The sequence below is a fragment of the Parambassis ranga genome, chromosome 2, assembly GCF_900634625.1.
Source record: "Parambassis ranga chromosome 2, fParRan2.1, whole genome shotgun sequence".
NCBI lineage: Eukaryota > Metazoa > Chordata > Actinopteri > Ambassidae > Parambassis > Parambassis ranga.
Window position 1 is genome coordinate 15,281,217 of NC_041023.1, and position 7,576 is coordinate 15,288,792.

A 7,576-nucleotide genomic window follows, 5' to 3' on the forward strand; every position below is an offset into this window, starting at 1 on the left:
ACCTCCATGCCGAAATGCTCCACATTACAACAAAAATAAACCTGTTCACAACCAGGCAAAACACACATGTATAGATTATAGATTCATGTTAAACCTTAAACATTTTACAGTAAAGGTTAAACAAACATTCAAGGATCGGACATAGCAGTACGTGTTTATGAACACAAAAGCCACAGAAGTCAACCTGCCGGTAAAAACAGAAAGTAATGTGAGTAATGTGAGTAATAACAACATCATGATGTCTTGACAAAACTGCCAAGAAAATAACCCAAGTCAAGACTGACATAACTGATCCTGTCACTAAGGGAAATAAAGAGATGCCCAGACATGCCATCTTAAACACTAAGTAAACTCACACATCGCACAATTCTAACAATCCATCCATTTTTAAACGGCTTAGAGCATCAGGGTCATAGTAGCAACAAGAGATGGCGTGACTGTCTCCAGCAATTTCTTCCAGCTCCTCCTGGATCAGCCTTGTGGTCTCTAACCATGTCTGCTAGACCTCTTAACACAACTAAAAATTTGGCTACCAAGTATAATGCTCGTGTTGGCACAAGCCCAACAGCTTTCATCACCCTGAAAACCACCATTAATACATGAAGATGGCAGCATCATATGAGGATTTTTTGGGGGGCATGGACTGACTAAATGACAAAAGGATGGAAAACTGCTGAATGGTGCTAAATACATGAAAATAAACTAAAATTAAAGGAAACTTGTTTTGAGTCTTTTAAACTGGGGTCAAAGGTCCATGATTCAACATAGCATTGACCCAAAGCCTACTGCAAAAGCAACATTTGAGTGGTTTCAGGAGAAATATTTACATGCCTTGTAATGGCCTAACGAAAGCCCAGACCACTATGCAGCTGAGAATCTCTGGTATGACTAAAAAAAACTTTACACCAGGGCAGCCAATCAATGAGTTGGAGCAAAGAAATCACAGAATTAGCTTGAGCAAAGCTCTTAGAGCCATATACCTAAAGACTCAGAGCTGAAACTGCCTTTTAGGTGGCTCTAGCAAGTATTGACCTAAGGGAGGGTTACAATTTCATATATTTTGCATATTGTTATACTGACTAGCATTTCCAGCGAACAGCCCATTGTCACAGTTGTTTGTGTTGTCTCTGCCTCTGTCTCTCAGCTGCAGCATTTTTGAAAGTAAGGTAAGAGAAAACGCTCTTTAAATATCAATCCTTTGCTTTTAATTGCACTGCATGTTTATCAATCATATTAATAATATATACAGTATGTATATATTCTGTCTCTCATCGTATACACAGACTGGATCTGTTCTACCTGCTAAGATGACGTCCAGACTGTCTCTTCACTCTACTTCACTCTACTCCTGGGAGTCACGGCACTTGCTCTGTTATATTTCTCTTCAATGGATTTTTCTGTGGATTCCTTCGGCCCTCTGGAGTCATCACCGTGTGCCTGTCACACATGTTTAACAGAGGGTAACCCATCGTTGAAGAAGCTGATCAAATCATCACCTAAACCTTTTCTGTCAATAAAACCTCACAGGAGGCTTTCAACTGGTGGAAGGTAAGCGTCTACTTATGGTCAAAGTCAAGAGAACTTTTCTTTCTATTCATTAATTGGTTTGTTAATCCTGACTGGCACTGTACTTTTTGTAACTTAAATGCACCCACCACAAGTAAGATGTTTTTGTTGTTGATGTTCTTTTGTTACATTAGCACATAAGACAGGATAAACGAGACATCTCTTTCTTCAATAAAACAGTGGACAGCCTGTTTTCCCACCAGTTCCAGATGTTGCTGAACCCAGCCCTGACCGCTGCATAAAGTGTGCTGTGGTGGGAAATTCTGGTAATTTGAAGGGATCCCATTATGGACCTCTGATAGATTTTCATGATGTTGTAATAAGGTAAATCATCATAAAACTATTTGGATCCTTACTAAAGATGTAATAAGACATGGAAGATCAGAAGAGCATAAATATACCCATCTACATCATGTTTAACATACACCTCTTATCACTATTTAGATATATATATATATAGATTATATATATATTATATATATATATATATATATATATATATATATATATATATATATATATGTATATATATATATATATATATATATGTATATATATATATATATGTATATATATATATATATACATATATATGTATAATATGGACATTATATTATAGTGCAGTATATATATATATATTGAATATGTTTGGTTCATTTTGTACACTTTTTGGGCCATATATGATATTAATGACTGCTTATTGACAGATGGCAGTACAATGTGTGTTAAGTCACAGTGGATAGTTTGCCAAAGCTGTGCATTCTTTGAATGAAACCATCTCATCAATTTTTTTAAACATATCTTAAAGGAAGTGGTGGACAAAATATTCCAAGACACATTACTCTAGTGTGAAATCTTTCATTAGGGGAATGCACAGTGTGAAACTTGGCCAGGACCCCTGGATATTGCTTTTCTTTTGGTGTCAATGCGACCATGTAGGGTGCTCATCTCCTAATTCCTAATAAATTTCACAATGAACTCCTCCTCCACAGGGTAAAGAGTGAGGACAGGATAGCTAACAAAGATTTGGTGAGTATTCATAAATCTGACAGTAGTAATTGGACTGATTCAAAACTATCAGACTGAGGATGATGTGTGATTCATAACAGGTGATGATACTCAATCCTGCTTTCATGAAATATGTTAATGACGCTTGGTTGGGAAAGAAGAGTGATTATCCATCCACTGGCTTTGTGACTGTGGCTCTCAGCATGCATATGTGTGATGAGGTAGGTCAATACAATATTGAATTTTTGCAGTGATGCAAGAGCAACATTAACCTGTAACCCTGAATGTCTGTCATCTTTGATGTATACGCTTCTCCTCTTTCTCTCTCTCTGATCCCTTCTGTCCTATCTACCACCTACCTAAATCTCATTGTCACTTTAATGGCACCATTTGGTGAGAAACTTCCAGATTTGTTTTACCTAACGTGTTGTCTCTTAGGAAGCAGAAGGAGTGAACATGTATTCAGATGCTTCTCCATTCACTTGAAAGCAGAAACAATAACATTTATATCTGATGACATTTGTGTTTTCTCAGGTCAACATTTTTGGCTTTGGAGCAGACAGTGATGGGAAATGGAGCCATTACTTTGAAATTCTCAAACTGAAAAGGTTTAGGACTGGAAGACATAATGGAGTGCATGAATTTGATGTTATGCAACAATTACACGAGAGGAAAAAAGTCAATTTTTTTAAAGGACATTAAATGTTCTTTTTTTCCTTATGTTTTTTTGTGTGAAAAAAGCTTTGTACATTCTCAATATTTTTATTGTTTTACCCGTTTCACTTTTGCCTTGTTGCTTGTACTCTTGCTGAGTTTGGTGTATGCTGAAATAACTTATTTTACAAGCTTATATCCATATACGGTGGCTTGAAATATGGATCACTTGTGTGGAAGTCTCATTTTATTTGTAGTCACAGTGAGAAATTGTTTAAATGGAGTTTAAATAGCATCAAATGTGCTCTGCAGTGTAGCAGTGTCTGCTGGATATATTGTTCCTGTTGTAGGAGTTCTTGTTACCAAAATAAGACAGCTGGCCTGCTTTGGTTTCATGATAGAAATTGGGACAGACTGCTAACTTTTTCAACATGTGTGTAGTTGTATCAACATTTTAAATAATATAATTTGTTAAATAACACAGAGAGCAGTAGAGGCTAATGGGAAAGAATAATGGTTAGACAGTTACGCTGCCTACTTGTCAAAGCCGTTGTGTGTTTATGCACAGCCTGTTCATTTGTATACAAAGAAAACAATAAAGCATTTTTTAGCACTACAATATCTAACAAAGACAACACCATGCCAGGTAATTTTATCAATCCCTAAAAAATGTGTTAACGTTCTTACAGAATAATAAATAAAGAACATTTTACTTCTGTCTTTCTAAAATTTGTGCATGGGATTAAGGTCCATGTTCAATGTGTGGGCTGATTTAAATATTGCTGTACACTAAGGAAAGCCAGCCAACATGGACAGAAAGGGAAGAAAAATCAGTGACAATCAGTGTACCAAGTTTATAGAGACATAACCCAACACAGAGCTGTAATTGCAGCAAAGGTGTCCCCACAAATATTGACTTTGGGTAGAGTTACAGTAACTATGTTGCATAATGTCACACATACCGTGTCATTTACTGGTAATTGTAATGATAAAAGTTAATTTATTACCACTATAGACATTTTGTGATCCCACTGAGGGGCTTATGTCCAGCGTACTGTAACCTTCACTCCATAATGCATGGGTGTGTTCTTTTACCACTCCTTTTTTTCCCTTTACATAAACAAGTGTCAGAGTCAACAGGAGAAATGCCACATAATGATGTTTACTGATGATTCGGCTATCCACCACAGCAGTCAGAATCCTGATCACAGCCAACAGTAATTAAAATAGACTGCAGGAATTGTTAAAAAATGTTGCTGCTCTACCCATAAATAATCTTTTGCATCTGTACAAAAACAGGACTTTAAAGAAGGCCCAGCCAATCCTGACTGATCACACTCATCCTCTGTTCACAGTAAAATACTGTGAAAAAGCTACATGCCAAAATAATATGACATATTATCTTGTTGTCAAAAGTGGATCTGTTCTTCCTGCAAGGGAGCCATCAAAATGGCAAATAAGTTAAAGAGCAGGAACAACAATTACTATGTCATATACTGTCCTGACTTTAGGCATAGTTTACTTAAAGGCTTACTGCTTTAACAAGTCGCCTTTGACAAGCATGGCAATACAAATAGCAACAGCTCAGCATTGTTTGAGAAACTTCTCAGGAGCTGTACAGGCTGGTTTGAAGACCTACAGTGGAAAAGGCCACAGATCACCTTCTTCATTGACCCTCCTATACAGAGACGGACCACCTAAAGGCCATGGTTGTTACTGACCAAGGGGCAATGGAGATGGGAATGATTGAACTGTTCAAAGATCACAGATTGAAATCCATATGTCCCTTACAGGGAGGAGACATTGTGTTTTTGACAAACTAGAAAAAGATACTATCAATGTTTGGGTCAACATAGGGCTGTGAGTCCAAATTTCCACCATGAACATGATTCATGCCAGAATTTAAGATTGTTAATGCCCTTATGATATGATGATATGATGTGCTATAATTGTGTTAATGCCGACAATTATTTTATTGCTCATTGAAAAGTTTTTATTATTATTTTGAAAATCTGTTGCTCACGTGCTCTGAATACACCAGGGATACTGATACTGTACTGATAAACCAAAGCAAGACAAGCTAACAAATGCCTATTGGTCAGCTACAATCTGCAGTATTGTAGAAGATGTCAACAAATTACAGCACGTACGTATGAGCCTCATGCAAGAGCGACAAGAGTTTTGATTAAGAGTATATATGAGTCTGTAGGCAATAAAGGCTCACACACTCATGCCACTGAGTTATAAAAACTGCTGATCATCAAATCTAAGTACAAATCTGACATCTAGCAGCGAACGTGCAGTACTTGCTGCAGTGAGACTGCTCACACTGACAGTCCAAACTTTATCATGTCCCTTATGATCACTGTTGGTTTTATTAATGCTCATCAGTATGTTTACAATCTTACTAAAAGAAGGCAAACATTACACAGCTGTCAGGGGATAGTATAAGTTGGAGGACACAAATGCAGACTTAGCCGGAGGTGAAAGCAAACTCAGTGTTTTAATACAGGCAAGGTTCGTTACACAGGAGTTCAGTCCGCGAGGCAGAGGTATCCAAAAGGGCAAAGGCAAAAGGCAGTAGTCAACTCCAAAACAAATCACACACAAGAGAGTCCAAAACTTACTCGAAACCACGTAGGGAAAATCTCAAGAGCGGAAAGGCTACTTGGACGGCTGTGTCGCATGAAAGACTCACAAAACGAACTGGCAACAAGGGGAAGGAAACACACAGGCTTTATACACAGGAGGGCGCGAAGACAATTGGACACAGGTGAAGCACATTATGGCGGAGCAGGTAATCACAGGAGGGGGAAGGGAGCACACATGAGGAAGGGGAAGTCAACAGACCTAAAACACAAGGGAACTAGTGAAATACAAAATAAAACAGGAACTGACTAGTAAAACTAGAACTAATACAAACAGAAAATGAACTACAATTTAAAAGACCTGGCTGAAACCATGACAACAGTCAATAGTTTTAACAGGAAATACATGAATAAATACATTTAAAATATGATTTTATGGGGGGTTTTTAAGGGTAAGTGTGTTTGATTTAGTTCTATGAGTGCACTACAAAACAATTAACGAAATAAAGACTATTTTTGGAGTGTCTGTCCGTAAGATAAGTAATGAGTAATTTTTGTTTTTTAATTTATTAGTGGAAAATGTAGTTTGTGAGGTGTATCGGCCCTTTAAAGGTGTTTCAACAGGAATAAATAGGCTGGTTAGATGATAATTTCCTACACTGTATAGCACAGACAAGAATAAATTCAAGTCATTTTGAGGCTCTTACACCTGGCTTTGCTGCACCTATTAAAACAAAATACATTGAGTAAACTGCCTCTCATGTAAACTGACTGACTGCAAAGCCACACCGGGTTTGGATGATAGCCAGAGATCAAAATATATTATAGTGCCAGAGGCTCTAAGGTGAAGTTAAGCATCGAGAGCAATATAACATAAGTGAGCAGATGGAATCTACCAGGTAAACAAGGGAGTGACACAATTCAAACTCTACTGCAACTAACCACAAGGATGGTAACGTAACAGGACCACCAATAAAAAAGAGAATAGACTTAGAGAATTGCAAAACATTTGTTTATCAAGTATTGTGGAGTTGCAACTAAGTACAGTTAAAAACTGAATTATTACCCCTTCTATGAAAATGAAGGCTTACATTATTTTACCTTACACAGACCCCTGCAATATTCAGAAAGTAATGATTCCTTCTAACCTGCCAAGAATGCCTGTTCCAGATTCAGTGAAGCATCCCCACAGCATTATACCTCCAGCCCTGTCTTTGAACCATGTTTTTTTGGTTACCCACCTCTCCTTTCTTTCTCCAAAGACAACATCTCTGTGACCAAATAGCTCTAGTGCTGTTTCGTCTGACCAAAATCTTTCTGCAGGTTGTCCCTAGCATACTTCAGTCTGGCTCACAGTTAGGTGCAAATCAAATATAGATAATGAGGACAGTTCTTAAGTCAGACAAATACAATCTTTGTATGCCAATTATTTGCGATAGTGCTGGAAACAGTTCCAAGTGAATTTTACAAAGCAAACACTTTCACAGCTCTTTATTTATCTTTCACAGCTAGACAATTAAACTACTGCTGCCTAATTGCTCATAATCACTGACCAGCCTTTATTTGTTGATGACACCATTATTTACATACTGGCTGTTTATCCAACATACTCTACCCAGCCAGAATGTTAGAGCGGAGTCTGTCAGTCTGACCTGCCTATATTTGCTCATGCTACCTCCACCCAACAATGATCTATGCTTTTCATATGGGAGGTTCATCAGGACTCCATATGCTCATTATCAGAGAGAGAGAGATAAAGA